The sequence below is a fragment of the Pleurodeles waltl genome, chromosome 3_1 (assembly GCF_031143425.1).
Source record: "Pleurodeles waltl isolate 20211129_DDA chromosome 3_1, aPleWal1.hap1.20221129, whole genome shotgun sequence".
Classification (NCBI taxonomy): domain Eukaryota; kingdom Metazoa; phylum Chordata; class Amphibia; order Caudata; family Salamandridae; genus Pleurodeles; species Pleurodeles waltl.
Genome location: NC_090440.1, coordinates 1,680,975,599 through 1,680,993,842, shown reverse-complemented (window position 1 = coordinate 1,680,993,842; position 18,244 = coordinate 1,680,975,599). Strand labels below are relative to the sequence as shown.

General features: G+C 42.4%; 1 protein-coding gene across 5 annotated transcripts in view; it reads left to right on the top strand.

Annotated features, from left to right (window-relative positions):
- Positions 1–18,244, top strand: part of ZNF385B (zinc finger protein 385B) — a 1,043,801-nt gene that overhangs the window by 665,544 nt on the left and 360,013 nt on the right. The window lies entirely within an intron of this gene.

Here is an 18,244-nt window from a genome sequence, read left to right as displayed (position 1 = left end):
ACTTTATACTCACAGAACATGTCTCTCCACCAAAGCAATACTCAGCACACAAACGTCCACACATAAAAGTTCCATATATACATTTCTGGATGCTAGTTTTCCTATACACGAGTACACACTGAGGAGAGACTGGCCATCTTCCACTTCCACTAACAGCAAACAACTCCAAACTCAAAGAACACCAAACAACGGTGTATCATTGGCCATTATTTCAACTAACAGTAGAAATAGCGAAGGGTCTTCAAATCGTGTAATTGAGCACAACAAAAGGAAGTCTTTGTTAGTCTGTTAGCCCAATTGTCGTCGTAAAACCCTTCCAAAAGTACCAGCTTACCATGAGGTTAAGATTACAGCCGAAGGTAGCTGTGGGCATTCCTCTCAAGAAATGGTGAAGCTAGCTGGTTTTCCCAAGCCCCCCAGAAAATCTAGTTTCCACCAACTCCACAATGCGTGCTCAGATCTGCACAAGACGTTATCATGAGGAAAAAAAAATCAAAAACAAAATCTATGTCATATCAGTTGTTGACTACATGCGCAGGCCTGCTGATGTGCTTACCCCATCATTTATTTGAAGTTCAGCAGTGCAGGCAGTAAGACCCATCAATTCCTCCTTAATTATATTTCCTTTTATTACACTCCCTCTTTTAGCACTTTAAAATAACCAGTCTCTTAATAATCTCATTGATATTCTGAAGGCTATCACTTTCAAGTGGAACAGTTTTAATTCAGCTATCCAGCATGACCTGTTTTACCATTTATAAGTACAGGTATTCTTTTGTCTTAATATTTATCACCTCAAGGTTAGTGTCAGGCACTTGGTAGGTCACAGCTGCTTTTCAGTGAAAAAACATGCATGGCATATTCTATCAAGCAGGGCAAATTCTATTCAACACACGTGCCGGATATTTCCATGGTGGTTAACACTGTTGTATTATTACTAATCACACTTATGCTGTCGGTTACGTTTTTTACCATATAATTTCACATATCAGAGGCTGGCATTCTTTCTCCGTCGCCACTGTAATTTAAAAGAGACCCGTTCCTCGTATGGTGAGCATCAGTCGTTCAGTCTTCAGTTATTGCGAATCTTCCAGATTTATGTCTTCTATGCAGCTTCTATGAGGAACAGATTTCCTGGAGTTTAGAGACGTTAACAGGGGACTCCTATCATGGACAAGGATTAAACTGGATGAAATGTGTTATGTATGTCACCTTCATTGTAGAAATAAATGGCAAAAATTACCCTTTTGATATCACAGGATCCTAACATCCAAGGAGTGAGGTCATATAATAAGCCGAAAATTGAAATGTCCAGAGACATCTGTTCTGAGGGACTTTATGCACTTATCTCAACCCTGATCTTCTTTATAAACATAAGACCATTTGCAGAAACCAGGTGACCAAGGATAACTGGCGATGGTCTCTGCACCCCTTGTGCATCCTCCAAAGAATAAACAACTATTTTCTCGTGTGGCCGGCATCACTGAGTTCTAGCATCATTTCCTACAATGATGCATACAGCTCTGAAAGCCTACTCCAGCAAGATTGGATCCAGTATAGGAGAGCACTAGAGCCTGTCACTCAACACTCATAAGAGCCTACTATTCAAATCTTAATAGCTCTTGTCCTGCCGCAAGCCTTCCTGCAAGAGTGGGTCTGCAGCAACCTGTGTTGTGGGAGAGAGTGTGTGTGCATGATCTCTCTGCCCTTCTAGATATTCTCCCTGTCATTCTTTACTTCTGACTCACAGTCGTACCCTGGTTACTCCAATTGGAATCACCAGATCTTTGACCCTCCACCAGCCCCTGCTTTCAGACACTCATACTTAGGGGCATAGCTACATCATACAGCTTTAGATGTGTGAGTTAGAAGCACTGGCATAGCTTAATTGAAATTATCTGTATGTACTCCCACTCTTCTCGTCCGCACTCCCAACATGCCTCCTACCAAGTCTTCCCAATTGTGCTTTTCAAACTTACAGCTGTGCTCCAGTTTTATCCCGACCCTTTCTCTTGCTATCTTTGTCCACTTTCCACATTTTACTTCAAATTCTCACTCCCACTTGCACCTCTCTCTCTCTCTCTCTCTCTGCTTATGCTACCCCAACTAGTGTCTCAATGTGCCACTTTCCTTATCTACGTCTTTTGGTGATTAATCAGACCACTCCATCCTCTTCTTCTGTACTTTCAATATCCATTTGTAATCCTTTGTTTCTCATTCTATCTGGAGTCACAAAGAGCTGTTGTTGCTCTAAGCTGCCGCATTTCAAACCAAACAGGGTGTCAAGATCACAGAGGAAAGAAATAAGTATACTCTGTTGTGGCCATTCACTAGCTGTGACGCTCAACAAATCGGGCAATATGCACCCCAATTTTTTAGAATTTGCATTTATTTAATTTGTTCTTCGAATGTGGTCCCGATTTAACTAGGCACCCAAGGCAGCACCTAGTTGGTTTGTGTGGGCCTGTTGCCCAGGGTTATACTATCATAAACTTGATGTTACATTAACCTTCATAGTCTATTATACATAACATTTTAAAAGGTGACTTTAGGTGAAAAGGAAGTAGGATAGTCTATTTTACTAGTTTACTGAACTATAGGTTTAAACAAGCATTAACAAAGCCATTAGGTCTGGGTTTAACGTGTTAACATGGGTGGGAGCCAATAAGAGCTGTCAGAGAGATCTTCAATCCCAACCTAGGGAATGATTTATATCTTGGTGGTAACGGTCCCACTGCCAATTTTTAAATGGAAAACCCTCCTGCCTGCTAGGCGGTCCGCCTACATGATTTAGATGTTTGAGGTCCCATAGCTGACAACATACCCTAGTCCTGCTGACTCCGCCAGAACTTCCCAACCTCGTTGAGAGCACCCTTCATGTTGAGCAGATTTGGATGTGCCTTCCCATCAAGAAAACTGTGGCAGTGCCACCTCCACACCTGAGTTGGCAAATTGGGGGTGAAAATGAGGTGAGAACCTATCTCTTTTCCTGACTCCACTTCCGTTTTGGACTGGACACGACTGGACAAGGCCTTCCATTGCTGCTGCCACTGGACCACGGAGACAACGCAACCCCCTGTCGTCGGACTTGAAAGTAGGGAATGCACACTGCCAGTCTACGTGGTGTGGTCACTGCACATGAGCTCCAGACCACTGCAGTCACATACTGTTAGAAATGGGGTCTTTGGTTGACAGTCAGGTTACCCCCTGTTCAATCAAGGACGCTCGCTCTAGTCAGGGTAAAAGAGAATCACCCTCAGCTAACCCCTGCTTACACCCTTGGTAGCTTGGCAGAGCAGTAGGCTTAACTTCAGAGTGCTAAGTGTAAAGTATTTGTACCACCACACACAGTAACTTAATGAAAACACTACAAAATGACTCACCACCAGTTTAGAAAAATAGGAAATATTTATCTAAACAAATCAAGTTATCAATTACAAATCCAAAAGAGTCTTTAAGTAGTTTTAAACACACACTAACGCTTTCAACGTGAAAAAGTACCTTGGGCGTGTCAAAAATATGCCGCACAGGCGAGTGCGCATCAAAAAAGGGCTTGCAAGACGTTGATTCCACTCACGAGTGGGACCGTGCATCGTTTCTCCTTTCGCCAGGTCAGGGCACGTCGTTTCTTCTCTCCGCAGGAGAGTGATGTGTCGATCCAGTCAGCACTCTCGGGTCCGGGCAGGCCTTGCGTTGTTTTTCCACGCACATCGGTACTTGAGTCAGAAATCCAGCCGCACGATGATCCGAAAACCCCGCAGCGCCGGTTGTGATCTCCCAGCCTCCATCAGCGAAGCTGCATGTCGTTTCTCCTGCTCTGTGCATTGATTCTTCGGTCGCGTTTCTTGCGAGCGTTGATTTTCAGCTTCAGAGCCGGCAGCGCGTGGTTTCTTTAGCCGCAGATCGGAGTCGCATCGATCTTTTCCCCACACAGCACTCTGTGCGTGGATTTCCTTGTCTTTAGGCTGCCAGCTTCTCCTTTCACGGTCCCAGGAACTAGATGGACATCACCGGGCAGAGCAGGAGTCTCCCCAGAGACTCCAGGTGCTGGCAGAGAGAAGACTTTGCTGTCCCTGAGACTTCAAACAACAGGAGGCAAGCTCTAAATCAAGCCCGTGGAGATTTCTTCTCAAGATGGAAGGCACACAAAGTCCAGTCTTTGCCCTCTTACTCTGGCAGAAGCAGCAACTACAGGATAGCTCCACAAAGCACAGTCACAGGCAGGGCAGCTCTTCTTCCTCAGCTCTTCTCCAGGAAGAGGTTCCTCTTGTTTCCAGAAGGGTTTCTAAAGTCTGTGGTTTTGGGTGCCCTTGTTATACCCAATTTCTCCTTTGAAGTAGGCCTACTTCAAAGTAAAGTCTCTTTTGAATGTGAAATCCTGCCTTGCCCATGCCAGGCCCCAGACACTCACCAGGGGGTTGGAGACTGCATTGTGTTAGGGCAGGCACAGCCCTTTCCAGTGTAAGTGATCACTCCTCTCCTCCCTCCTAGCACAGATGGCTCATCAGGATATGCAGGCTACACCCCAGCTCCCTTTGTGCCACTGTCTAGTGTGAGGTGCAACCAGCCCAACTGTCAAACTGACCCAGGCAGGGAATCCACAAACAGGTAGAGTCACAGAAATGGTATAAGCAAGAAAATGCCCACTTTCTAAAAGTGGCATTTTCAAACACACAATCTCAAAATCAACTTTACTAAAAGATGTATTTTTAAATTGTGAGCTCAGAGACCCCAAACTCCACATGTCCATCCACTCCCAAAGGGAATCTACAGCTTATTCAGATTTAAAGGTAGCCCCTATGTTAACCTATGAGAGGAACAGGCCTTGCAACAGTGAAAAAAGAATTTAGCAATATTTCACTGTCAGGACATATAAAACACATTACTATATGTCCTACCTTAACCATACACTGCACCCTGCCCTTTGGGCTACCTAGGGCCTACCTTAGAGGTGTCTGACATGTAAGAAAAGGGAAGGTTTAGGCCTGGCAAGTGGGTACACTTGCCAAGTCGAATTTACAGTTAAAACTGCACACACAGACACTGCAGTGGCAGGTCTTAGACATGATTACAGAGCTATTTATGTGGGTGGCACAACCAGTGCTGCAGGCCCACTAGTAGCATTTGATTTACAGGCCCTGGCACTTCTAGTGCACTTTACTAGGGACTTACTAGTAAACCAAATATGCCAATCATGGATAAGCCAATTACATACACATTTCGTAAAGGAGCACTTGCACTTTAGCACTGGTTAGCAGTGGTAAAGTACCCAGAATAACAAAAACAGTAAAATCAGAGTCCAGCACACATCAACAACCTGGGGAACAGAGGCAAAAAGTTAAGGGAGACCACGCCAAGGATGAAAAGTCTAACACATACATGTCACAGTAATTTTTTTTAATTACTGTGACATGCATATGTCGGGCACACAATTGCATTGGAAATTTGGGGACACACTGATACAAGGCATATATCACACACACATGCATACACACACAGAGATGTCATTTTGGTGTCAGTATTCAATGCCAAATGAATGCTGACACCACAGAGACGTAGCATTTGCACTTGTCAACTATGTTCATGTGTGAGCATGGCAATGGGACCTGTGATGTTGTGCTTCCATTTGTGTATCTGATTCAGTATGTGTATGTGTGTGTAATTAGATTGGCTGGTTGAGGTAGAGGGAGCTGGAGTGGGTGATGTGGTTGTGACAGATTGTGTCTCACTCGCATATGGGTCTGGTGTTGTATATGTTTGGTTGTCACATTTAAGTGAGTGTTGTTGTGTGGTGGTTGTTGTGATGTGTGTAATTGTGCTTTTGTGTGAGTGTGTTTGGGTAAATGAGTGTGTAGTTGTGTTGGTTTTGGTGGTTGTGTTGTGTGTAGGTCTAGTGTCAATATTGTGTGTATGTTGTGTCATGGATGTATGGCAATGTTTGTTTCCAGCATGTTCTTGTTGTGTTGTGGTGGAATGGCTCTGAATAATAGACTGTATGTAGTGTGTTGTGTAGTGCAAGAGGAAACATAGGGCTAAAGTATGGTATGTGTGTGTGAGACTTACCTCTCTTCCACAGCCACTTCCATTGTATGATGGCCATTGGGTCCGGCAATGGCATCCCTCTGTGAACAATTCACTGCCAGTACATCTCCTGCAGCACCGGGACATCTAAATACCTGACAGCTAAGAAGAGCACTCCGTCATGGTGGTCGGTGGCTCAGCCGTGATACATCTAAATACAGTGGTTGGAACACGTTTACTTGATGGCGTACTTGGGTCCACTGCTGCAGCTGATTGGCGGAAATACCATCATGATCTAAATCAGGCCCTTAGTCCCTTATTCAGTATATTGCAAGCACTTGTTTGGAGGTGAAAGAACACACCCAGACAGTCAATAGCTTTAGGCGAAAGATGGATAGTCCACACCTTTGAGACAAAACATAGGGGCATATTAACAAGCCCCTAGCACCACCCTGTGCCACCCTCGCCTCATTTTGTTTTACGTTAAGGTGGCATTAAGGAGACCTTTCTCCCACGCCGTATATACAAAGTGGCACAATGCTTTCCGCCACTTTGTAACCGTTGTGCCACATGTATGCAAGGAGGGCATTCTGATGCAGGGAGGTCCAAAAAATGGCGCAGTGAAATTTACAACATTTCACTGCACCATTTTTTCCACCATTTTTAACTCCTGCTCAGAGCAGGCGTTAAAATGACGCAACCATTTTAATCAATGGGCCTCCCTGTACTTTGCTGCACTTGCTTGAAAATTTTTTACGCTATTGCAGCAAAGAACCACAATAGGGTAAAAAATGTTGACGCTTTTGTCCTAACAACCACCATGGTGCGCTGTATTGTAAATAAGGCGCAAGCATGGTGTCGTTAAGTGGGGCGGGGCGACGGAAGAAAAGTGGCGCATTGGGACCGATGCACCAATTTCTTCTAAATATGCCCCATAGGGTATTAAGCGAATGGCTGATAGAGGCTAGTTGTAGAAAGTTAGTAATTGAAAGAGGCAGACCCATAGCCTACTGTATATATATTGTTAACAATAGTCAGCTTGACATGTGGGGACGAACTCAGACCTAATAAAACACTGTTAAATATACATTCCAGTGGGAGAAAGGCACTGAAGTCCACAAGCCACAATTCAGAGTGTAAAAGGTTAAGTAATTTACTTTGGTCAGCAATTATAGCGCACATGGAATAAACGTATACTCTGAAATCAGTGGCAAGTAAACGTGCGCCGCCTGGTCACCCTTTCGGTTTCCGTGATACAAATATACAATTAAAAATAAGACGAGAACCAATTCCCATCTTTTGAAAAGGGGGTTTAAACGAAGCTGAATCTGATTTCACGCATTATTTGGTCTGTTTGGACTAAACATATGAGCAATGTAAACAGGAAAATAGATCGGAAAGTCCATCTGGCAGCACTCTAGAGCCGTGAAAAAGTGTGTAACGCAAATTATGCGCGTAGCATATGGGCATTTAAAGAGGTCAAATCTCGGATTATCTCGGTCACGGCACCAAAGATTACGAGAGAGCTCCTGCTGTCAAATGCTCCTCCACTTGTTGCGGAGGGATTCTTATATCTGCTTTGTACACATATTGATTATATAAACTGCTCCGGATCTCCGTTACAATTGTATCCGTGTTAGATTCTGAAGCATGATACTGGCTTGGATGAGCTGAAAATACACTTCTCAGAACTACAAAACTTTAGGTTTCCGATTCTTAAAAAGTGTTGCATTTGGCCATACAAATGATTAACTGTATGTCGAAGTGCGACGCCTTTTACGGTTTACACTGGCAAAACGTCATATTTGGGGGAAAAAGTGTACACTTTTGAAAAAAGTTAGGCGCTCAGACTTATTGGCACTGACAAAAAACAAACAAAATGTCCCCTTTGCTCAATTTATTTGTGTTAAAAATTAACTGTGTTTGCGTAATACAGTCCTTGATGTTTGTCATACAACCAGTAAAGAGTAGCAGGTAAATGAAACAGATAAAATGTTGATCAAGCCAAGTTCACACCAAGGACTGAAGAGTACCTTATATTGAGAGTAAACCACAAATGTCCACATGCCTTTTATTTAAAGCCGAGTGCTGGGTGCATTACCTGGTTCGATTTTGGTGCTATTGATGGGGGCAAGGGACCTGGGCACACATTGTCATACTTTATCCTGCGTCTAGCTAAAACCTAACAATTAAACCAGTTACTGACTGCTCTAGGGACATGGCATTTTAATTGCATTTTTAATAGAAAACTTTAATTAGCTCATCTTTAATGGCATTGTGAGAGCAAGTCATCAGAATTAAATGTCAGAATAAGAATTTATGCCTGTGTGGATTGTCATTTCGACTGGAATGGATAAATGTGACAAAGTAAAACTTTCAAGAAGGAATTAAATTTCAGGGTTAACGTACACTGAAAAACTATTTGTTGAGAGTAAATTATGGATTGGGCAACTCATAAAACATTAATGTACGGTTAAAAAAATCTCGGAAACTCACTTAAAGAACAGAAGTAAAAACAAGTATTTACAGTGCAACAGGTCTCGTATTTTCTTCGAGTTAGAGCTATTAGTGTTGTAAACTCCTAACCGGACTTTACTTGCCACGACAATTGGGGAAAAAAAACGAGCATGTTCGGGCTGTGTAAAACCCAGCGCGATCGCACTGCGAAATAAAGAGAAAAAGTAGTCTAGAAACCCTACGGAAGACACGGAGCCTCGTATGTTTTCAGTAGTTGGTCAGTGCCTGGAGGAGGGCTAAACACAAAAAAAAGGCATGATGTATGCATGCCTTTCACGAATGAAAACAAGCGGATTAAAAGGCAAGCCGACGAACGAATGAAAGTGGCTGATGTAACATGGGTGTGGTTAGAAACCCACAGAGAGATTACAGCAGGATCAGAGCAGTTTGAGCTCGTCCCTAATGAAGTTATTTTTATGAAAACACCCACAAAACATTAACACTGTGCACTCACTGTTCATGACTACACACGAAACAATAATTACACCTCAAATCACATCGTACATTACATTACTCATGACATATCAAATGTCATCATTGGCATCCCTGGTGGGATCATATGTGACCTCTCCAATGACATAATCGATGACATCCCTGGTATTGTAATCATGGTTTTGCAAAATCGTACAACGATAAAATATGTACATTAATCACACACTTTTTCAAAGGCTCAGTTTAAGAGCTTATGCCCTCTCACACAGCTACCAATACTAAATGCACAAACCGTGTTGGTAACGTACAGTGAAGCTGATTCAGAAATGAATTTGTAAGCATGGGAAACAGTACTGCAGGAGCTCTCCTTTACCTGCTGTAAGATGCTTTTGTGAATCAGCCCAAAAATGTTTAACCCCTTATTAGTAAAAGTGAAAAGAAGGCCACTTCCTATGTGTACTACCTGTATGAGAATGTACACTTTGTAGTCTCATCTTCGACATAAGCCAATTCACAAAGGCATGTAGGAGTAAGTAAAATAATGTCACTACTTTATATACTCCAAAATGCCTTTGTGAATAGGCCCCAATATGAGATACATTGAAAGAATAAATTGTATTGTTTCACATTTTGCCAGCCTTCCAACTGCAGGATTATCTTAACTAAAAGCCTTTGAGACTTTGAGGCATAACTTCAGCCACAGTTGGGACCTTACCTGTCCATTCCAGCTCCTAGGCTCACAGGGTGTTGACGTTTGTACTTCTCAGTGGGGTCATGAAACACTGCCCGTAACTTATCACCAGAAACATACAAGGTGGACTTAAATAACTACACCATATTTACTAGCTGTAACCCCATTATCTGTGGGAAAGGCACTTAAGTTCTGTCTCTATCTGGAGTATAATAAGTGTAAACATAAAACGTGTGCTAATCATCGTTACTTCTTCCATCTTGTTGTGCGAGCCTAGTACTTCTGTGCATGGTGCATACTTAGTAAATAACACATATTTCAATCGCTCTCAGTGGTCTCATCCCTTCCATCCTGTAAGATGTGTCCATGGCTCTGTGCGAAGTTCACATCTCTCTGTTCCCTGGGAACACACAGTTCACTTGTGCCTAGTGCAGTCACTGGATTCTTCAAGCACGCTGTCATGAGCTCAGCCCTTCCACATGTTATTAACTGAACAGACTCTTGGGTTGTTTTCCCTTAGTCAGAGGTATGCAATGTGGGTTTCAGTTATTTCTTATACTTGCTTGATGTGCACACAGACTGCATCACTCATTTTTAATTGCTCAAACAGAAATATCATCAAAGTCATTGGTGAGGTCAAATGTGATGCCAGCAATGATGTAATCAGTGAAGTCATTTGAGATTTCATAAGTGATGTCATCAGTGAGCTAATCTGAGATGTCATTGATGATTTCCTGCATCATGAGAAGTGCACCGTAGTAGTGCCAGTTATTCTTTGCGTATCTTTCCACAACTCATCAGCTTTTTTCATATCCATTACTTTCCCTCATCAGTTATTCGTGGTCTGGCCCTCAACCTAAACTCTCATTAAGCCAACTGGTACAAAACGCACCCTTTGCTGTGGACAGTAAGGGTTGGCCGCAGTGCATGGCTTACTACCAGGCTCTTCTACCATTCATTCTGTTAATCAAATCATGCTAATTGGCCTTCGACCAGACCCTGTGTCCAACCTCCCCTGAGGCCAGTCCCAATTTGCACAAGGCCTTCGGTCATAAACAGCAAGTGTGGCGGCTGTGCTTAGTGATTAACGAGACCTATGTCCAACCAGTTACACATTCAGTGCCTTCAGTGGGGTGTTCAGTCATGGGTCGAGGGCTCTGTTTGCATACCCTGTGAAAGACCCGTTGCCACTGTACCAGCTGACTACTGTTTTCGGCAGTGCACAGTGTACTCTGCACTGAGGGCCAGTGTGCAGATGTGCCAGTGAACTCTTTAAGCACGGTGTTTGGCCATGCCTGGTAGGCTCCGGGAACAAGGATGGCCAGAGGGCCTAGCCCTGCAGCGGCTCCAATGACACTTTACCAGCTCCACATGACCTTTGGCACTGCACAGCTGGTTTAAGACACAGAACCTGGCCGATGACCATGCCAGGCCTAGCCATGGTGTTCAGTGGTCACTGGGCATGTTTTTTGCTAAAAATAGCAGTGCAGTCATTTTTGTTTTTTTATTTAACTTTTATTGCAGGGTTTCCAAAAAGTAATGTTGACTTTTAATAAAAAAATACAGAGATATACCAGAAAATGTGCAGATTTGTGGATCCCAATTTGGATCCCCCAATCCCTGATCAAAAACAGGGACATTTCTTTACTTTTTGAGGACTACCTAACATCTTTTCTGGGGTCAGAGTATGCTTTCCCAAAATCCTTATTCCGCCTCTGTCACTTTCTAATCATGCTTTGGTGTCTTGCACCCTGCAATGGCTGCTGCAGGAAATATTATAGCTGCTGCGAGACAGTCAGATTGCCCAGATCCTCGACTCCTATGAGGTTTTTTGCTGTAGACGAGTGCACAGTTTCTTATGGAATTGTAAACCGAAAACATGTTTTAACCCCCTTCCTTCCAGTTTTTTCCTCACTGATGGACCAGCACAAAACTTCCCTTGCTAAAATAGAGAAACTTTTTCCTAAAGTTTACTTCACATTTCTTAAACCGTAGCAAAGACGAAAGCAAACAATATAGATAGATAGATAGATAGATAGATAGATAGATAGATAGATAGATAGATTATTCAGCCCACATATATCAAATTAAAGACATAGGATTTGGGAACTGTGTTACAGGTTCTCAAGTACTGATATTCAGAATTTTTAAAATCCTTTTACACTTTCGGTGATCACTATAAAAAACACTTGGTCCACATTTATCCATTCCATTTATATGATGTAAATTGTGATTTACTCCACACATTCAGTGATTCACAGATTTGGGTTCAGAATCTTACATGTATAGTGATAATCAACAAGAGAAAAGGATGCTTTTATTAAAAATAAATTTAAATTAGAATGAAGGAAAGATTGACATAATTATTTTAACCACAAAACTCCTCAAGAGGGATGAAATGTATGATAATCTTGATGCTTTCCGTTTCAAATATCTCTCTCAGCAAGTGTAAACAAATTTAGTGAAGGTATTACAGTCTAAATTGACAACAAAGGGATTTCAAGGCAAATAGTTTCTTGTGTACAGCACACCTGCTTTCCACAGAAGTGACAATTTTACAACAGAGATATTAGAGAAAATTCAAAATAAAAGCAGTGCAAGAATGATTGAGGGCAAAAGGGCTGACAAGCAACACATGTGCTTTACATACTGCACAGGCTTTATGCATCAGATGGACTGTCATCTGTACTAGCTATGATTTTCTCTCTTCTCAGGCAATACAGGTAAAATTTGGTGTGAGCAATACTTTGAGCCCGAAGAGGTGATCACCTTCGTAAGTCTCTAACGCACTTCATTGTTTGAATAGAGTTTTTTATTCTTTATTCAGGGGTGGGGAATTTAATAAAATATCTACTTTTCTATGTGACAAGCTGCTTAATAAATCTACGTGTCCTGTAAAAACATCTGCTTGTCCCTTTGGTGCCGTGTAGTGAGGCAACAAATTATGGCAGCAATCTCATTATGTAAGAACACTGATAATAACCTCGATGATTATGCCATGGGTCACACTACAGTAGGGTTCAAATTCTAGCAATTCCCTTATTTTGCCACCTTTCCGCAGGTCTACATACTGTGCCTGGACGTAGCGGTAACCAATAGTTTCAAGGTTAGGATGCCCTTTTGAGTCTGTGCAAACCTACTAACCTTCATGTTCTAAGGGTTTCACCAGCTCTTCGCTAATCTTTTCATATAGTGAGAGAGGTTAGAAATGTACTCCTGACAAAGGCAGAAGTGAAACTTCTTCCAGGGTTAGAAAAAAAGCGGATGGAGGAAAAGTTAACTCATAAAAGTTCAACAGATTTTCGCATGGAGAAATCTACACATGCATATTTGCTCGCGGTAAAATACAGTTCACAAATATTTTCTAGGAGTACAATTTCCTGGTCTACCTCTGTAAATGCTTGTGAATTCAAAAAATGCATAAATCTGCACTGGTTCAAAGATATCTACCTTGGGTGCACTTTATAACTTTCTTCAAGAACTGGGCCCATGATTAGGTCCGGCGGTTAACCAAGATATTTTATTCTCTAGCCATCTGTCAGTTGGCATCACAGCGAGTGATGCCAATCTGCTCTTTCCCAAGCAGCATATCTGCACACAAAGTAGTTTCATTGAGTGCCAGGAACTACTGTGGCAATGTGTGTTTTTTGAGACCAAAAAATATTTTTGTTTTTTGCCAATGTTTTTTACAGTGGTGAAGGCCTGGCAGCTCCTGCAACAACAATATTTTACAAAAGTCATGTCAAAACAAGACACACATTGACTAAATTAAATGACTGACCACCAATGTTGGACCTACTGGCTTTGTCAATCCTTACTTATTTTCATGTTACCAATAATCTTGTTGAAACTGATTACACTGAGTTTCCATTATGAATGTTTTTTGGAAATACTAGCACGCATCAACACATTTTGCTAAATGATGCTTCAAAGAAATGGTACCTAAAATGATACAGTAATTGTTTTTCCTAATTGCTTTGTTTTAGTGAATATTTTATTTTGAAAGCAGAGATTCATCAATCCTGCTTTCAAGCCTATGCAAACATTTGCATCTAAACTGGGAGCAATATACGTAGCCTCATACTATTAAACTTTGCAAATGTGTGTACTCATTTTTTAGTGAAACCATTGTCAGTAGTGCAGGACAAGCTTACAACATTTATTTAGATCGCTAACCCTAATAAAAAAGGCTTTGCATTAATGAACCATAAATACAAGTTCGAACAGCATTAACTTATGAACATGAATATTCCCTTCCTTGCTTTATAATGTGGTACTGCAAACTGGGAGCCAAAGGAGGTGTGCTGCAGGGGTTGTGTCCATGTGTCCCAAAAAACAATTACAACTTGTAAGTGGCATGGTACAATGGCTGGATAGTTGGAAAAGGCCTGGGACAATAGCCAGACTTTGGAGGAGCTAGGTAGTAGGGCTAGACTTGAAAGGGACTTATAAAGCTTAAAATGAGTGAGTAATGAGCACCAAATCAGGATTATAAGAGGCAGGCCACTAAGAAAATGCACATGGCTAGATAGTGAATGTGAACCTTTTACAAAAGTGCTGAACAGTCTTGAAGGGGCTCTGAAGAGTGTGGCCCAGCAGCTCGCTGGAGGCCATAGCATCCTCTTCTGTTTCAGACGACTGCCTGCCTTATTATGAGATCTTGACTAGTTTGGCCAGGAGTACCCAGTGGGTGCCATGTTCGTTTGTCCCCGATTGGCATACATTTTTGCTTTTCTAAAACGAACACTCAATCCAGTAGTTTGTTTTACAAAGATAAATAAGCAATGGGCCTAATGTCCACAGAGATTTCTCCCTGTGTGCCAAGGCCAGTGTGTTTCCCTACCTGAGATCGATATGCTTAGCATGTGGTTGAAGACAGAGACAACAGGGATGGCCGCTTGCCCTGAATGAGAGAAGGCAAGCACTACTGTGACCTGGCTGCCAGATCAAGGATTTCCACTGGTGGATCCAGCTTAGGCTTTGCCAGTGCAAAGATAAACATGAGTCTCAGGGTGGATGCCCTAAGGATGGTTCACACATGAGATCACCTGATTAGGGAGAAGAGAGTCATGTAATCCTACCCTACTCTTACTAGGACCTTAACTGGAATTTTCCTAAAAAGGAAAATTACACTTACCCACTTCCAGGGTCATGTTACTTCATTGGGTACCTCCTCACTGCTGAAATCCTTTGTGTCAGTATCAGGCTTTCTAGGAAGCTCTCAGTGGGGTCAAGAATCAGATTAGAAAATGGTTTTCTACATAAGCACAAAAGTGATTCTGTTGATGTGTAACAGAAAACAAGAACGCTCCTAATTGAAGTGGTTTTTAGTATATAAGGACCTGGGAAGGTAAAATGCACAGTGACCATTTTCTCAATTACAATCCCAGGTGCAGTTATTCTCTCCCCTTGCCTCGACGTTTTAAAAAATGGACTCCTTAGGACAGGACATACGCAGATTACGGTAGGGGACAGAGAACAGGTCTGAAGAATGTCCCTGACCCTGTTTACAGCTTGAAGGAAGGCAGAAACATGTTGACTACGTTAAAGGCCTGTGCACACATTTTCTTTAGGATATTGCTTCTAGTATTGCAAGGAAGGGGCCAATAAAAAAGAAATTACTTTTAGTCCTTCTTCTATGTCTTTTACCTATGCGAGTTCTTACATACAAGAAACCCTTACCAATTAGGAGGGTTCTTATTTTCCGTTAGACGTCAACAGAGTAAATAATCAGCTCTGGTCTTGTGTACAAACCCACTTTAGCATCTAATATTACACCCTGATTAGAGCTTCCTAGGTAGCCTTCTGCATACGTAAAGGATGTAGTAGCGAGGAGGTGCCCAGTGATAAATCATGCATCTGGAAGTGGATGAGGGTAACTGTCCTTTTTTGGAAAATACTCAGTGAGATGATAGTATGAAGAAAGTAGGATCACATTACTCTCATTTCCCTAGTTAATAAATCTCATGTCTAAACCATCCTTAGGACACTCAGATATCAGTGTTTATCTGATACTTATTTAGGAAGGATTTATAAGGCTCCGCCACCCAAAAATGGCTCGGATCCCCCTTCTTTTTATGTTCTGCCTGTAGAAACCCTGTCATACCCCCACCTCTAAATGAGGTGGGGGCACCCTAGCGTTGGTGGGGCAGGGGGCATCTGCAGTTTTTGGCAGATGCTCACTTTCACCTTCTAATTCTCAACTGAAAAGGACTGGGAAAGGCAAAAATGTCAGAATAAAAGAGAAAGACTATAAGCATTGTAGAGACCAGAAGATGCGGGTTCAGGTAGCGTTTCCAAACTCCCTTATATTGCTGCTACTAAACTTTAAAATGTTTTGAATTTGAAGAATTTGACCTTAGCTAAACTGCTGCTAATTGAATCAGTTATGTTTGAAGTTGTATTGCTCTGAAGTATTTTAATCATGTGTATTTGACTGTTCGCTCCCTTTTTAATCTCCACAAGGCACTTTGATTCATTTCACTGCAAAAAGCTTCTTTTAATCGCACCACGATTTTGAAAGGGAATTCATTTTGAAAGGAATTCAGGTGTGTAGAGGGTGGGAAATTCAGTAATTACTGTGAAGTGACTTCGGTAGGAGGGGAGGTATCGGGACGTAGAGAGGTGCCATTTTGGGGCAGAATGAGCTCTAGTGCCCAAGCAACCTGAAGGAGAAGTCTTCCCCTCCTATATCTTTATGGCCGCATTGTGGATGTGCCAAAGGTACATCTAAGGCTCGCCCTCAGCCAGCGCCAGCCATTATGCCAGTCTGCCAACAGAGGGCTATCCAAGACACATTTATATGGCGTCTGAACTGAGAGTCTCCCAGAATATGTAGCTCAGCATCTGCAGGTGACCCAGAACATGGCAGTCCACCTACTCTATAGGTTACCCAAACATGCTTCAGTATCTCTGCTTCATGAAAAGCGACATTGGCTACTGGTCTGCAAGTGCTTCATGTTCAAAACTCAGACACTAAGTCCTCCGCAACAATGGTCCCCCTTACTTGAATGAGAGGATCAAGGAAAACAGACCAGGGCGTTCACTGCGCTCCTGTAATGCTAGCCTACTAACAGTCCCCCGCTTTAAAAAAACAACAGAGAGGGGGATTCTCTTTCACGGTCAGGACAGCTAGCATACGGAATGAGATGCCTGTTCTTCTGAGATCTATTACTAAGGAAACGGGGTTCAAGAAAGAGCTGAAAACGCATCTATTCAAACTACAGGGATAAGAGGATGTCTGTCAAACCATTCCACTCTTTTTCTATCTCTGAATGCCAAGCAGCGGGACACTCTCTGAGTAGCCAAGTGCTATATGAGAACCATTCATTTATAGATAACAGTTAATCCTTAATGGTCATATTGACCTGTGGACTTTATCAAATCCTCATCACAGAGTGTAATGCTAGCAGAGACAGACTCACAGTGCAGGTGTTCCACTAAAGGCTGGAACATAGCTTTCATTGGCACAACATGTGCAGTGGGTCTGATTATTGCTGTATTTCTCTGTTAAAAAAGGGGTCAGGTATTTGCTTCCTTGCACTTGGGCCCATGACACTCTTGATAGCCACTGCACTGCATGGACAGGCTGGAGCAGGAGAATGAACAGGGAACACATAATATGAGCCATTAGAGTTTGTTTCTGGTGCTGTCTCTGAACTTCTTGTTTTTCTTGCTTCACCAATCTAAATTTGTGGCCTGGCTCTTTATTCTAGCCCACTACCAACCCAAGATCAGTTGCTTCATACAATTTGTTGGCCCTGACATCCTTGGTGTGGTTTCCCCCCACCTTTTTGACTTCAGTCCTCCTGCTTTTGCTGACTTTGTTTTTGCTGGCCTTCGACTCTGCGTACTTTACCACTGCTGGCCAGTGTTAAAGTGCTTGTGCTCTCGCATTTAAACAGGTACCATTGGCTTACACCCAACTGGCATATTTAATTTACTTATAAGTCCCTGGTAACTTAGTACTTCCTGTGCCCAGGGCCCATAAATTACATGCCACCAGTTGGCCTGCCACAGTGATAGCGCCACCAACTTAAGTAGCCCTTTTAAACATGTCTCAGGCCTGACATTGCAGCCTGTATGTGCAGTTTTAAACTGCCATTTCGACTTGCCAAAGTATACCTTTTGCCAGTCTCAAACCTGACATTATTATATGTGTAAGTTAACCCTACGGAAAGCCTAAAAGGCAGGGCTCAATATATTTAAAAAGTTGGACATATACATTTAAGTTTTACATGCCGTGGTAGTGAAAAACCCTACAGTTCGTTTCTTGGTGCAATGTCTACCTCTCATATAGAATAATATTGGAGTTACCTTATTTCATTTAATAAGCTGTAACTTCCAGATGTGATCAGATTTGGTATCTTTGGAATTGTAATGAAATTCCTCTCTTGTGGTTGAAAATGACAATTTTTAAAGTGCCACTTTTAGAAAGCCGGTATTTTCCTGCCTTAGCCATTTAGTGCCTGCATCCTGTCTCGGGGTCACATGACTGGGGGTAGCTGACAGTTGGGCTTTGCGCATTCCTCCTGAATAGCCATACACAATAGACAGCTTAGGTGTGCCTGGGCGGGCCATCAC